The 16,963-nt window shown below is 33.9% G+C and overlaps 1 long non-coding RNA gene across 1 annotated transcript; it reads right to left on the bottom strand.

The window, feature by feature from the left end:
• Window positions 1–15,518: 15,518 nt before the first annotated feature.
• LOC145732983 (uncharacterized) lies at window positions 15,519–16,683 on the bottom strand. The gene is made up of 2 exons (XR_014179102.1): window positions 16,005–16,683; window positions 15,519–15,934 (listed from the first exon to the last, which is right to left on the bottom strand). It is a non-coding gene; the product is annotated as an uncharacterized LOC145732983 (long non-coding RNA).
• Between the last annotated feature and the right edge of the window lie 280 nt (window positions 16,684–16,963).

Here is a 16,963-nt window from a genome sequence, read left to right as displayed (position 1 = left end):
ACTACTTACAACTAATACTCTTCGTCAAAGAGTCCAAATTGTCCAAAATAAACCGTCAGTTGACCAATCTTCTTCTTTTCCGTTGAGGTGAATTTTTAACTGCAAAGGCTGTATTTCGGTAACAGCCGGGAGGCCTCTTCGGTTATCGATTGAACCACTTCTGGAATAGGTCCTCTATCACAATCTGCTCCATGTCATAACGTGTACTAGACGGTACAATTGCTGGTAACACTCGGTATTACACTCAGTAACTTCCGTTCCAGAAGGAAACAGCTTTCTAAGATCCCCTGATCTTCAATAGTCTGATTTTTGCTCGAATTTTTTAGAAAACTGACTTTCCAGCTCTCATTAAAAGTCTCTCTTGACAATCAACAACCAAAAACTACCTCTTCTACCTCCATGTACCACCTTTTTCACCTCCTTTGAAGTTCATCAAGTAATACTGTTAATTTTCTTAATAACTACATACAATCCTGCTAAAACTAACTTTAATGGTAAACACTTGACATCCCTACAAAAATGTACCTTTTCTATAAATTTAAAAAAAATAAATTTTCTTTATTTTCTTGAAAAAAAATCCTTATTTTCAAGTCTTCTACTGGATCTAAAGCAAAGAAATTTAAATAAAAATTATAATAATTCTGCTGATAAAACAATAAGCGCTTAATCATCACTTGAAGCAAATTTTTAACACTTTAAAGCCCATTCTTGGTCGTTTGTTATTGTATTCGGGTCGCGGTTAACTTCTTAAAATAGATTTGACATTGAGAATCGCATTTTGCAAGTAGTTTCAGACAAAGAACTGTTACCGCTACTTTGTCTTGTGAGGAAATTTTGCGACGATCTACCGCGGTTTATTATTGGATCTTCCTTTGTTTGGCGAGTGACACAGCTAATTCCATTTTTACTTTATGGTTGATAAAAATGAGAAGATATTCGTTCGTTCGTTCTATTAATATGCATTTTGAGTATTATAGTCATACCACTTAACTAAGCTTTGCAATAGACACCAAACAAGGCTGGGGAACAGCCATGTAAGGATATCTTTTACAAACCAAGGTTACACATGCCGAAAGGTTGTCGTACTCCTTTGGTTTTTCCAATGTGAACGGCACGTGAGACTTTGATGATGCGGGTTTTGCAATTAGTGGACCTATACTAGTCCTATTATGATAGTATTGTCTAAAAAAACTGTAAATATTGTACTTGGGGCTCTAATTAAGAGGTTTTAGACATTGTTGACATGGACATCATGATTTAAACAATAAACAAAATACGGTCTGATTCCCCAAAGTTGACCAAAGAAACATGTGAGCTCAGACATTCTGTTTACAGTCTTTGTCACGTGATGGGCAACTTTCAAAGTTAATCCACGTAAAAACTTATTTTTACCTAAATCGGTTTTAAATCTCGTCTCATAATGACAAACATATGAATTGGCAAAATTTGCATTCCACGTCTGTTTAAAGTAAAACAAAACAAGTTTTAACACGTTCTGACCCTGATTTGCTGCTTGGAACAATAAAGATAAGTTTGTGTTAGTGTAGTAGCCAGACAGTGCATATGCCAGCAATTATGAGCTGAAGAATAATTAAATACTTAACACGTTCTATAGGAGCTTCTAAATTTACTAAAAAAATAAAATAAAATGAATACTTTTTTAAGATCCTAGATGTAAGCAAATCTCTTAATTCATTAGTGATGCTTGAATCGCTGTTGACAAGACTTCTGGTATTAAACCGTAAAAATCGAACTAAATGGATCTATTGTTTGGTGATATGGTACATATTCTGTTTTTTACTCGATGCACTCTATAGGGGAATGCAGGAAGGGTGAACAGTTTGGGTCGATGAACTAGGAGGGAACATTTTAAGGATTGATGCCATTAAAACAGTTTACACAAGTGAGGGCAAGGCTACGTTTATCTCTCGTGTCTAAATTTGTTTGAATTTGTTGAAAACTTTCACAATTAATGTGATAACTCTCAGAAAGCACAAATAACAAGAAAGTTTCTTAACAAACCGTTAAAATTTCCTAAAGGTGAACTTTCTGCAAAACTTTACCTAAAAAGTCTTATAAGGACCTAACCACAGATGTAGATTACCATTGGTATCTAATATTTGTAGACTTTACTCAAAATTTGATATCTCAAAGTGGTCCAGTTTGAAGAGTCAACCACGCTTTTCTAAAACACAGGTCAGTGTTAAGAGTGAAACAGAATTCCGAAAAAAATTCCGTTAAAATTAGTAGACAAGAAGAATTCATTGCAAGATTATGCTTCCAATAAGGATGAAGCAAATCTGGGGGAGGATGAAGTTATGTGCAGTTCTGACGTAAATCTCAGCACAGTAAGTATAGTTTGGGTAACTACCAACAGTGCTATGATTTGCGCAAATACTGCTCAGTAGACATTATAGAATTAGAAATGTGACTTTTATATTTGACAACCAACCATTGTGCTTCTATTGGAAGCAGTTTTTGGCAATGATTTTCTGTCATTACGGTTTTATAAAATAATCCTGGTGTAGAGACTAATGATAATAAAACAAAAAACGAGGGGCATTATTCCAAACTGTAGGAATTAGTGGGCATTCCTTGAGAATTGGCAACATTACTAAGAATAAGTAGGCATTACTGGGCATTAAATTAGTATTATTAATAAAATTATTTTACTTTAGCAAATAAGCTAGTTATTAACGGTTGAACAAAAAAATGCACCAAAAAAGTCATGAAAAAATGCGTCAACTTTGACGCCCTCTAGTGGCCAAACCGTCCAATCTATTAACTCCAGTTGAGGTATTTTTAGAAAGCTCATTTCATTGGCTATCCATTGACGTATAAAACTTTACCAAAAGCAGTGCAGTTAAGCGAGTTTTTGAGGATTAAACAAAAGGATGCACTAAAAAAGTGATAAAAAAATTGGTCATATTTGACGCCCTCTAGCAGCCAAACTGTCTAACCTGTCAACCCAAATAGGGACATTTTCAGAAAGCTCATTTCATTGGCTGTCCATCGACATATAAAAGTATATACAAAGTGCTACAAATACAAGTGTTATTTACGGTTGAGTGACAGGATGCACCACAATCATTTTTTGACTGGTTAAAGGCTATAGAAAATTAGGAAAACACGGTCACGTGACTTACTAGACCTACCACGAAATGCTTGTAAATTTTTTGAAAAACTGTTTTTTGCAAATGACCATTTTCGTAAGGGTCAAATTTGCCTGAAACACCGCCACTATTCGAATGGGTTTTGCGTTATGTTGGCTTAGTTAGTGCAAGCGAAAATCGACCTTAATGATTGTATTTCTACAGTTTTGCTACTACTCTAGATTTGGCAATCATTGTGCTAAATATGCTCGATTTAAAAAAATTCCTTAAGATATTTTAGCTTTGGAGCCCTCTGGCGGCCAAGCGAAGCGACCTATCAAAACAGGCTGTCATATTTTTTGAAAACCTATTTTATTTTCTATCCATTGACATATAAAAGTCTATACAAAGTGTTGTGTGTGACAATAAAGACAGTTTTGACTAAATTTGACAACTAGTACTTTAACCTTCATTAATTCCGTTATTTTGACAGTTACAGGGTGGTTCAATGTATCAATTTAAAAACTGACGTAATACAAACTTCTTTCTCCGTTTGAAAAACTAGACTTTCTGTTCTTTTTTAGAACTGATTTTTTGTCCACACTGTATTATATATTTTGATGTCTCTGCACCCATTCCTAGAACAAACCTTGTCTTACATGACAAAACACAAAAACCTAGAAAAACACTTTTCCTGATATGTATAAATTAAAAATGTTATGGAGACCGAAAATATCAAATTTCACATAAAATGGTAAATATCTCAGAAACGGATATAGAGAGGTTAATACAGGAGGCCATTAATACACGAAATGTCTAGAATTTGACGTAGAATACAAAAATGAAAAAATATACAGGGTGTCCCATTTAAAATAAGCAGCAGTTGGTATCTACTTCCGGTTAATTCGTTGCAGGCATATTTCCTTTTACTTTTTTAATTAAAAAAGGTTTTTTTAGACTCTCCAGTTGTGATAATTCAGGAAGTTAGTTGGTATTGTTAGGCTAGGTTAGGTTAAGGTTAATTATTAGGAATTACAAGAAATTAGTGGGCATTACTGGCATATTAGGAATTAGGGTACAAAATTTTACTCAGCGGTTTACCCCTCGACGAAAAACCATTGTTAGAATTGAAGATAGATTAGAATAATCCAAAAAGGTTAGTTTCCTTGGAAGACAATAGAAAGCTGTTTTGATTTATGCTATTAGCAAAATTGTGATTGCATTTTAAAGGGTTATTTAAGAATATATGACAGGTCACAAACAATCATCAGTTAATACAGAGCAGAATTCCAAAAAAACTTTCTTTAAAATTACTAGATAGGAAGAAAGAAAACTATTCCAAAACTATGCTTCCAATAAGGATAGTCTACATGTGCAGCATTAGCGTAAACTGTCAGCTTTCAGCTTTTTTTGACCAATCACAAACTACTACCAATACAGGAGAAAAGAGTTTGTTTCCTTGGAAGACTGTTACTCACTAAATAACTGCAAAACTAACATTAAAACCAAGCTACCCAAAAACCAACACAGATAAAATACTTAAATTATAATAGACTTACGAAACATCTCACAGAAGTAAGGTACTCCATCATGGTATACAATTAAGCAACGTTTCACTCACGTTCTTTTATTACCCGAGATTGGCGCAATTTTTAGCAACAATTTGCTGTTTCGTTGGTGAAATAATGTGCAACTGAATTTGCGATGTTTAATTTATTGCGAGAGATTGCACAATAACGGGGCAAGTCGTTCTGATCTAGTGACCTAAATCAAAGCGGAGATACAATAAAACATTTGTGAAAAGTATTATAATGGTGATTACAAAAAATTTTGGAAAATAAGATAAGAGTGTGACGCAGACTGTGAAGATCGAGCCGAGTCATATTCTGATGTCACTAACTAGGTTTCAATGTACGCTCCATCGATTAAGGACAAAAGAAAGCCAAGGTTTCTTTAGGCAAAGGGATGACGTCAGTGTCTGCAACCTTAAGCCAACAACCGAACGAACAAATGGTAAACGATTTATAAACCCATAATGGATCCGAACGTTGAGACACCTTATCCTACGTCACTTATATAAAAATCGGCTGTTACTAAGCCGAGTCGGCGACGAGAAGTTAAAAAAAAAGCAGGCGTTGTAGTCATGACCGTCTTGGTTTTTGGAACAAGGCTGTCGCCAACCGAGTCGACACATTTTACACCGGATTATCAAAAGAATTTAATGATCTGCACTGTAACGAAACACAAATTCACTAATACCACTAAGCACACTAAATAAAGTCAAAATAATTTTTGGAGCAAACCGATAAAGAAAGAGTAGCGCAAAATGAAATGAACCAATATGATCAAGGTGTAATAGAAAATGAATACCAAATTACGACGTTCCACCCGTTCAGAAAGACCGGAGCCGAAATACTGATCCGCCCGAACACTGCACCGTTTCGAAAAGAAATGACCGAGTCGGCTGTGAGGACTGTGAGGCTTTTGGGGCCGGCGTAGACCACCAATGTCGGCGAAATCAGCCAATCGCAAAAAAGCCGGTCAGCGAAAGATACCGAGACAACCCGACAAGATAACAGTGCTGTGTAAACCGGACTGTCTGGGGTCCTTAACCTAACTTAACGACCGCGACGTGAACCGTCGCAACGCGTCGTCAATTTGGCGTCCTTTTCCAACACGAACCGGCTACAGTCCGATATGGAAAAAGACGACTCTGCTGTCACTAGCAGACGGGTGGTTGGAGGTTGGAAAGAGCACTGACTGGAGTGGAGAGAGGTTTATATTAATTTTTAGCTAGTTTAGGGAAAAATGACCTTAACGACAGGAAAATTGATATTAGAGACACACTAATCATTATCTACCATTCTATGTTAAAAATGTATGTAAACATCAACAAGAGTGGATATGACGTAGGAAGACAAAAATCAAACCTGAGCAACATTTCACAGAAATAAACATTCAATTTGAGGAACTTTTTCCGGTTTACATACTAGTTTTGACGCATTGTAGTCCCTGTCAGCTGTCAGTCAAAAAATCACAGTGATCACCGCCCTCTGTACAAGAAAGCCTAGAATGTCACTTTTAATGGCGGCGTTAGCGGTTTTCGTTTTGTACACAAACCTATGCAGATGCAGTAGAAAATATGTTTTTTTTAAATTTTTTCGCGTAGTTGATTAGAAGATGTGAGTGAAAAATCAAAGAACGCTTCATTCCTGATCCAGATATGTATTATAGATATGGCTTTTTATACCCAATAAAGTCCAGCCAAAGCAAGTTTGGTTAGAACCCTTTGTCCTGGAAAGTCAACTAATGTGAAAACTGCTCAAAAAAAATTTGGAAATCCTTGAATCTAGGTAAGCAAAACTGGTAAATGGGTTTTATATTATTACCAAGACCTTTCTTTTAAAATGTAAATGTGCCAATGGAACTTCTAAAAGCTGTCCTGTTTTTCAGAGTAAACCTTTGTTGCCCTCAAAATGCAGGCGGCCTCAAAATGTAACTCACATGTATGTAAGAGGCAATAAGTTTACTGAATGAGAAAGCATATTGTACTTACCACTGAGTATTGTGTTGGAGTAAAATCATTCCAGTTCAAAGCTTCAACCACTGTTGGGTTCGAGCAGGGTCTTTTGGAAAGTAAAAGACTGACACTTTTGGGCCTTTCACCAAATTGCTTTTACAATTTGGCAAACAACAAGTGGACAGCACATTGTAGAGGCAATAGAATTTAAGTTAAAAAACCAACAACAAATTATATAACATATAGAAGGAACAATAACAATAGTGATAACACAATAAAATGAACACAAACTACACTTTCACTAGAACAATAAACATATAAACAACAATATATAATAGCAAACAAAAATTACTTTGGCAAGTAATCCCAAGTCTTGACTTAATTCTTTGAAAAATTAATTTAATCATCGAAAAACTCAATTTCCACAATACAAACAAATGTAAACTGTCAACCACTATTTCGGCCATATTGGAATTTTTGGCATGCACCTTCTTGGCTTTCTTGTACAGAGGGCGGTGCAGTGATTCGTTTTGACGTCACGATGACAGCTTGACAGTTAGTTCAATCATGATTTTATCCATCATTACATGCTCGTCAAATAATATACTATTAAATTTCTACGACGTGCTTATTACTAACTAGTTTTGAGTAAATAATAACACCCATTATCTACTCGTGAGTGATAAGTTATTACTCACTGGTTAAGTCTACTAGTGAACACGAACAATATATAGCAAAAATCAAAGTAAATTAGAGTGACGTAACAGTGTAATGTAGAAACATAAAAGGTTTGAATAGGTCTGTTCGCAGAAGCAATCCCTGACTGGTTTCCAACTCAGAAACAGTAAATGTCAAGTTTTATTGGTTGAATGCTCACGTGACTATGACGTATTCTGACTTGGGACCAATGGATGTATCTATTTCTCTGATTACTGGTTGGAGATTCTCTCTGCGAACAGACCTATAGTAACGTTTATAAACGGTTGCTTCTTCATTTACCAAATTTAAAATATTTACCTTCTATTACATTGTACGTCATATTTTGACGGATGACATTTACTATTCTGTGTTTTGTTCAGTTTTATACCAGGAAACTGTCAAATTTGACCTCATATCGCGTTTCTGAATGGCAAGTTTAGTGCAAAAGTAATATATTTGTATCCTTCTCTATCAAATGTCGTTGAAACAGTGTGGCAATATACCAGTTTTGCACTAAACATGCCAGATGTACAGGGTGTTCCAATAAGCCGTGCACGCGGCTGTTTCTCGAAAAATGTGGCCAAGGGAAAATGCTGGAAATACGAGTAATTTGCAGCTTTCTAAATCCACCGCTAGAGGGCATTTCGATACCACTAAAATGAAAAATGTCAAAAAACTCATAAAAGTAATCCCCTATTCTCTACGAAGAATTTTCCTATTTAACTTTTTTTCTATCTCTTCAAATAAAGTGGTGGGAGTGGTCCAAAGTTTGCTTTAAAAGTAATGAAATATCTCGAAAACGGCTAATCGTAGAGACTTTGTTTTTGCGAGTGTTAGTGTGAATGAATGTGCATTTGTAACATTTGGTTGTTTGTTTCCGACTTAATTTTAGTTTATTCTTAAATATAACAACCGTCAAAATCTTCTCCATAAAGCTATAAAACTACAAAACACCCTTAAATTCCAATAAAATTATTATAAGCAGTACCAAATGTATTTTATAACTTTATGATTGAAATTTTGACAATTGAAATTTGGCCGTCAGTTACAGTTCTGTCCTAAACCTGGACACTATCAAATGCAACCTTATAAAGGTACAAAACAACAAAACATGCTTGAAATATAACAAAATCAGTGTGACTCTTAGGTTGATAGCAGATGATATTTTAATTTTTGTGTCATGCAAACCATCATTACATGCTCGTTGAATAATATACTATTTTCTGACACTTGTTTTGAATTTACCTAATTTGACTAAACCAAGTTATCCTACAAATCATTTCGAAAACAAACATTAATTCGCTGGATTAGTTTCTATTCATTATCTTTTTCTGTGACGCGGACGTTTACATATTATTATGCAAACATTTCTAAAAATGAAAAGATCATTAGCATCGTTAAAATGTTTTATATCACTTTAAGATGATAAGTATACATAAACACTTATTAGAATAGTATATACGTGTTCCTATTTGGAAATTAGAACTTAAAATTTGTTGACGGACCTTTTACAAAAATTTGTTTTTCTCTCACCGATATTTTTTTTTTGCTTAACTCAGGTTGCCTTTGAAGTTAATCCAATTTCTACCGTCTTATCTTAAAGTTTGTTCAACTTTGGAAATTTGGAAACCATCTCAAATTGCTTTAAATATGTAACAATGATATCCTTAAATTAAAATACATTAAATTATAGGATATTACCACGATTAACAAGCGGAACCAAGAATTCCATGTTCTTATTTATTATTATCTTTCATTGTCTAACATTTAACTTTTAAATTCTATCATACAAACACGTTTAATTAAAATAATTGATACAAAAGTTGTATCTCTCTCACTTAACATCCAATGCATATGAAATGTTTGTATATTGCCAACAACTTGTGGTATAATACAATTCAATAAAAACTCCATTGTTCGTAAAACAGATTTAGCGCGAACGATGTCTCATCTTTTCCGAATCATAATTGGAAACAAAGAATGAGAAGAACTTGGAAGGTTACGGACATTGAAACTACGTAATATGGCGATAAATGCAGCACAGTGACTCAGCCAGAAAAGATACTTGGAGGATTTATAATGGGCTCGTACATTAATACTTAAATTGCCTGAAAAAGTAAGCCATATAGGTGAAATTGTCCGACCCGAACGTGAGTTGCAGAAAAGATAGAAAGTTCTTAATTCTGAGTCATGTTTCCCATTAAAAATAAAATTAATCAAATGCTAATTTCTTAAAAAAAATTCGTTCTAGATCGCGCCTATCGGTTTCTTCTACAAGCTGATTTTATCTGAGTCTTTGGCAACAAAGAAATAATAGCACCAAATTATTTAAATTATGTTGTAATATCCTAAAGCCAATTTTATATTACACAAATTGCAGGTTATCACACGCTTTGGAAAATATTTTATTTGGTAAAAAAATGCTTTATAATTGGAACAACAGATGTGGAGCAGAAGCATTTCAACAAAAACAGGTCATCAGTGGTATTCAGGTTTTCATTTCGTTGAAAATATACTAAATTGCGGAATCTCACGACTTTTGTTTGGTATTCTGATTCAAAATGTTAATTCAAAACGTTCTTTCATGTTATCATCTTGTTGTTTAAGCCATTTTGCTTGTGGTAGAAAAGTTGTTATGGATGGCAGTATTGTGCTAAAAAATGGTAAAGTTCTTAAATAACACAGTACATAGAGAAGCATCGTATTTACAATAAAACAGTCAGTTTTTCGTGTTATTAAACTTGATTATGTGATTAAAAAGTTGTAATAATTTTTCTAATATGAGAGAAATATATGTATGCAGATGACACCTTCATTATGGGGTTACTAATTTAATTCTCAATGCCAATAATAAGACTATTATTCTCACTAAGACTGGTACCATCCTGCTTAGAAAAACTATGTTAAACTGTAATTCTTGCAAATTGTAGGCAAGCTTTGACTTTAGTTACAGGTATCACGTGATTTTTAGAGGATAATTTAGCTAGGCAGTCACGTGACCACTGTCAAAATAACATCATATATCTCAGAAATACGTTTTGTATCGGTTACTGCAGGGAAACTTCCCTAAACCCTGATTTTTACAATTTTTACGCAGTTTGACAGTCAGGAAGAAAATTGTTTATCAAACCCACTTGGAGTGAAAAATTACAGTTTTTTAAGCACATTTTTGGAATCCTCATTCAGTTTTCTATGCAATAACAAAGTACAAAATTTGGTACAGTCAGTGAGAAAAGCTGTGTCAAAATCTGAACTGCCAGGAACAAAGTTTAAAAAGACAGTCAGAGACAAAAACGCCTGTAAAACCCATTTGGAGTGAGAAAATGACTGTTTTAAGCACATTTTTGGAATCCTCCTTAAATTTCCTATGCAATAACCTGAAAAAACACTTAAAAATTTAGTACAGTCAGGGAGAAAAGCTGTGTCAAAGTTTGAACTGCCAGGAACAAAGTTCGAAAAGACAGTCAGAGACAAAAACGCTTGTAAAACCCATTTGGAGTGAGAAAATGACTATTTTAAGCAAATTTTTGGAATCCTCATTAAATTTCATATGCAATAACCTGAAAAAACACTTCAAAATTTGGTACAGTCAGGGAGAAAAGCTGTGTCAAAATCTGAACTGCCAGGAACAAAGTTTGAAAAGGCAGTCAGGGACAAAATTGCGTGTAAAACCCACTTGGAGTGAGAAAATGACTGTTTTAAGCACATTTTTGGAATCCTCATTAAATTTCCTATGCAATAACCTGAAAAACACTTCAAAATTTGGTACAGTCAGGGAGAAAAGCTGTGTCAAAGTTTGAACTGCCAGGAACAAAGTTTGAAAAGACAGTCAGGGACAAAATCCTCTGTAAAACCCACTTGGAGTGAGAAAATGACTGTTTTAAGCACATTTTTGGAATCCTCATTAAATTTCCTATCCAATAACCTGAAAAACACTTCAAAATTTGGTACAGTCAGGGAGAAAAGCTGTGTCAAAGTTTGAACTGCCAGGAACAAAGTTTGAAAAGACAGTCAGGGACAAAATCCTCTGTAAAACCCACTTGGAGTGAGAAAATGACTCTTTTAAGCACATTTTTGGAATCCTCATTAAATTTCCTATCCAATAACCTGAAAAAAAACGAAACTTTCCGGTTTCAAGACAGACGTTGTCTACACACATTCTGTAAGTGACTGAAAACGTACTTTCTACAAACCACAAATAAAACATTATTAATCATTGTCCACAATTTGAATGTAACGCTCTTAATCTGTACATAATTACAAGTAAACAATAATCGGACCAACGCCCATTTACAATGAGCAAGCTATTTTCGATTCTATTAACCGGATGGACTTTACGTAGTTTTTATCATCCGTTTTCGTTAATCGGGTCATTATAAAACGATTCAAGAATGTCGCCTACCGGATTTCCGGATTTCAATTTGTCTTTCTTTTAACAGTAAAGTGTTGGTTATAATTACAATTTAAAAGAGTGGGAAAAGTGAATAGTGCACCATGGTTATGCAGCTTTAATCAGATTAGACAGGAAAGCATGCAATATTTTGACAATGTTGCCAAAAACGAGTAAAGCCAAACTAGGAAAAACATACTTAAACCATTATTTGTACTTGTAATATTTAAATAAACATTCTGAACTACTAGACAAATCTCAGATCATTTAGACTAAGTGCAGATATGCGCAGCTTTCCAATTAAGGCAAAGAACTTGGTGAAGATAAGAAGATAATTTTCTCACAATTATTACAAGCGTTATTATACCTCTAAAACTCGCCAGTTTAAGTAAACACTCAAGCATATAACAGTATAGACTCGTTTTCCACATACGCACAAATGGCGTCACATTCAAGTGTTGAGCTCTTTTGCAAATTGTACAACATTGTAAATTAGCAATTTTTTTCAAATTAGCATGTTTTTACGGTGTCTAATGAGGTATTAAGGTGGCACGTGTCAACTTTGTTGTGAATATAGCAAAATTGCATACATATAGGAATTTTTCCTATAATGAACCTGTTATCTTCTGTGTTCCTTTATGGAATGTATCAAACGTTTTTTTTTTAAATCACCTTGTTAACTCTTAATTACTGGGCTATCCTATATCTGATGATATTGATCCTAACGCTTGTTAAAAAGTCTTGGTGTCCCATATGACCATAGACCATGAAATGCAAATTGATGCTTTCATTATTTGATTTAATCACTTTTTGGTAGTTTTTAGTGTCAGTAATTATTACTAAATAAATTGTTACTTAATTATTTGGTCGTATTATCGAAATAATTTATTGGGATGTATGAAACAAGTTGGAGCTTTAAAATGCTTTATGGCCTTCATCAACTTATTCAGCCAAGCAAAAAGTCCAATTTTAATTGGTAACGGTTATGTTCCGCATAATTCCCTTGTGTAAAAAAAAAACAATGAACAATGATCATGGTAACGCTATGTTCTGGTTTGGTTAAAGAAGCCTGATTTCCGGGGATTCCTTCTTTTTAAAAGCGAACAGTAAAGAACGTCAAGAAGCAAGTTGATGACTGATTCCTAGTTTATTGTTGGATGCAATAAACCGTTAAACACTTTGGGGCGTTTCTCGCCTCGCCTGGACCAATATAATAATTTATAGGTTTTTTTGCCATTATTCACTGATTCTTTGAGAGAAACGACGCGACGGGGGTCATTTTCGAGCCACCATTATTGATTGCTTTAAACTATGGTTTCAATGTAGACCACGAGAAAAAAATTGCTTCAGGTAGACCGTAGGAGGGGCATCAGGTTTTATTGGTTTAATTTCTTGATTTGGTGGTGGTTTAAAAACTTAACATGGATTCTTGAATCGAACATTTCTTTTTTTGGATTTTTAAAACATTTTTAGCAAAATTCAACTCACAAACCTATAAAATTTACTTAAAATGGTTTAAAACTGTATTGCTTTGGAGTATGTTTTTTTTTACTTTTATGGGTCAAAAGAGTGGTATTTTGACAGTTTGCAGCATCAAATTACCTCCAAAAAACAGCTTTACGTCACATCTGTCAAAATTTTTGTTCATAAGGCTCTAAAAAACGTTTTGACATAAAACGTTTTACAGCTGAATAAATAAATAATCAAGCTGAAATTATTCAATACAGGAAAGTGTTTATTGGGCAATTCCGCAAAAAAGGTGAAGCAGAGAGGAACAAGGATGATAACCAGGCGACACGTGTTTCTGCTTTTTGGCTTCATCAGGCATATAACTCCATCAAACATATACGGATGTAACCTGGAAAAGGAGGGACAAAAACCAACAAGGATTTCCAAGCTTCACCTTTTTGCGAAATTGCCCAATAAACAATTTCCTGTAACTCATTACATCCATTATTCATTACGTTTTCTCATTTTTATTTTTAATGTTTTACATTTTTAAACAGAATTTTAATGCATTTATAGCAATGATTCCAATTTGACCAGTAAACTTACGAGTCTAATTGAAATTTGCTTGATAAATATAATTTTTCTGTTATGGCCGTCATTAAATTTATTCAAGTCATTTTCTGTCAATATTGTCAAAATAAAATCCTGAAAAATAACGACTGTTTTGATTTGTTATTTATTGTTTTAGAGATTTTGCTTTATCAATAATAGAATAAATGAAGTAAAACTTTTCTGACAAAGTGATTCTTGTACCAAATGAGTAACAATCTTTTAATTTTTGTTTATGAAAAAATAACTTTTTAAAAAAATTGCATTGTCAGTTTTTGTCACTTTTCTTTATTATCTCATATATACAATTGTCAAAATAACTGTAATAAATCTCAGAAACATGTCTGCTTTCGAGAACTGTAAGAAAACGGTGACAAACTGTAATTCTTGCAAATTGTAGGCAAATTTTGACAAGTTTGACATTAGGGACAGATATCACGTGGTTTTTAGAGGATAATTTAGCTAGGCCGTAACGTGACCACTGTCAAAATAACTGTCATACAACCCAGAAACGAGTTTTGTATCGAATACTGCAAGAAAACTTTTCTTTTGGAATCCTCATTAAATTTCCTATCAAACTACCTAAAACAACACTTAAAAATTTGGTACAGTCAGGGAAAAAAGCGGTATCAAAGTTTGAACTGCCAGAAACACAGTTTGAAAGGACAATCAGGGACAAAATCCCCTGTAAAACGCACTTGGAGTGAGAAAATTACAGTTTTAAGCATATTTTTTAAATCTTCATTAAATTTTCTATGTAATAACTTCAAAAAACACCTCAAAATTTGGTACAGTCAGCGAGAAAAGCGGTACAACATTTGAAAGGACAATCAGGGACAAAATCGCCTGTAAAACCAACTTGGAGTGAGAAAATGACTGTTTTAAGCACATTTTTGGAATCCTCATTAAATTTCCTATTCGACAACCAAAACAAAATACAAAATTTGGTACCGTTAGGGAGAAAAGCGGTATCAAAGTTTGAACTGTCAGAAATATAGTTTGAAAGGACAGTCAGGAACAAAATCGACTGTAAAATTCACTTAGAGTAAGAAAATGACTGTTTTAAGCACATTTTTGGAATCCTCATTAAATTTCCTATTTGTCAGGGTCACAATTTTAATGCTTTAAAGTGCTGAAAAAATTCCACTCTGTACATAATTGTCAAAATCGGCAGCTTTTTTCTCATCTTGTATATAGTGACGACAGCAAAAATAGTATACAGCGTGTCCCAAACCAAATCACACCGTACGTAGAGTTCATTTAGGGTTTGCTGTCGCACAAACGTTTGACAGTTTCTTTGACATGACAGAGCTGTAGAGGTTATAATTTTGCCAGGAGTTTTATCACACATTGAGGTGGGAGCTGTCAAATAGCAAAATTGTGACAATAGGCAAGTTCAAGTTTGACACCCAACAACTCGGTTATTTTGACAGTTAGCGGGTTGCTTTTTTTACCATCGTGTAGGCCGGGAAATTCTCTTTGAATTACTTTCTATAGTTTCAGTAGCAAAGTAGTCAAACAGGCGAGTTATTTTCAGTTAAAGTGTCAAGAGTAAAATTTCTGTGTTGACACAGACAGCCTGTAACTCGGTTATTTTGACAGTTAGCGAAATTCTGTTTGCGGCATCAAACTCACCTTAGAAAAAATTTGAAATATCTTAATGATTCTGGCAGTTTCCATATAAAAACAAATAAATTAGGCCACCCTGTACATGTTTACTTAGTCTGAAGAAGTTTGTCTATGATGTAGGTCTCTTAGGTATGTTGATGATTTTAATTAGTACTAATTAAAGATTATAACATTGGTAATGTAACCGTTAATTAAATATAATTAGTTAGTTACAACTGGATGTAAATTAATAATTCTTTAAACTATTAAGATTCAATGAAATAAATGAATTTTGCCTGATTAAAAGTAGCTCGTAAAACGTACATTAGCGTAACTTAGACCGTAAAACTTAAAACATTTCAATTTAAATTTATTCGAGACTTTATTAATCTGCCAGATTTGGGTTTCTCAATTCTCAAATAATTATTTTGCGTTTGCTAGTGTAAGTCCGGCTTGTCTCGTCGGGACGGCGTGAGGCGTCGCCGTCGGTTCGATGTTGGTGTAATGCGGCCATGGACGCGATGTTGTCAAAATGCTGGTTATAACCCATATTTTACTGTTAATTTTCTATTATTATACAAAAAAAAAGGAAATTTTCAGGTTCAGCACCACTAATGCTATAAAAAATGTTTCTCACCGGTTTTATTATCAGAATTTTTGGTGTCATTTACCTCTCACGTCATATATTATTAATCACTATAAATAATCCAAGTAATAAATTAATATCGATAATATACAAATCAAAATTTAAGAGTAAACACACATACGACGTCATTTTTATCGTTTATACTATAACCAAACCTACTTTACAGTCAATATTTGCAAACACACGTTAGAATTTTTGGGAATTGCTGACCTGTCGAGTCACAGTTATTTTTACTACAAAGCGTGGATTATGATTACTGTACTCTGTGCCCGTCTATAAAGTACAGTAAACCCAATTAGTTTGATTCGTTAACGAGATTTACCCAGTATGACGTCAGTTACTAGTGATAATTACGCTCTGAGTACAACCTTGGTATCAAAATGGTGCCATTATTATGATTTCTGGGAATCATTGCGCTTTCAACTTGATTGTTTTTAATGAAGTATTATTTATTATTGGGAAACCGTTATGAATTTTCTAAGAACGGAGGATGTGAGTCAGAGAGTCGCAGGTATTTGTGGTAAATGTCTCAACTAACCCAAAACAATTTCTTCGAAAGGGGACGTTGTTAAGTAATGCAAAAGACGTGAATCAGTGTTTGAAATTGGTCATTTCTGAGAAATTTTAACCACTTTTAGTTTTTTTTTAACCATTTTGATTTTCAACAAAAATATTTGTCTATATACAGGGTGAAAAAAAATAATTGGACAGTCGTGACGTGTATCTGTTAGCTCTATGATCATATGAAAAATTATTCATATATTTAGAAATGAAAAATGCATATTATTGCACCGGGTGTCAATGTTGTTATGTCAATTGTCAAATCAGGAGGTTTTTAAATATCATTCTGATAAAAGCTTGTCAGTCCTGACATTACAAAAGTGTCAGAAACACAGTTTGAAAGGACAGTCAGGGGCAAAATCGGTTGTAAAACCCACTTGTAGTAAGAA

Source organism: Ips typographus, linkage group LG8, assembly GCF_016097725.1.
Source record: "Ips typographus isolate SLU linkage group LG8, UJ_Ityp_2.0, whole genome shotgun sequence".
Lineage (NCBI taxonomy): Eukaryota > Metazoa > Arthropoda > Insecta > Coleoptera > Curculionidae > Ips > Ips typographus.
The sequence above is the reverse complement of the archived record's forward strand: the minus strand, read 5'-3'. Positions and strand labels throughout refer to the sequence as shown.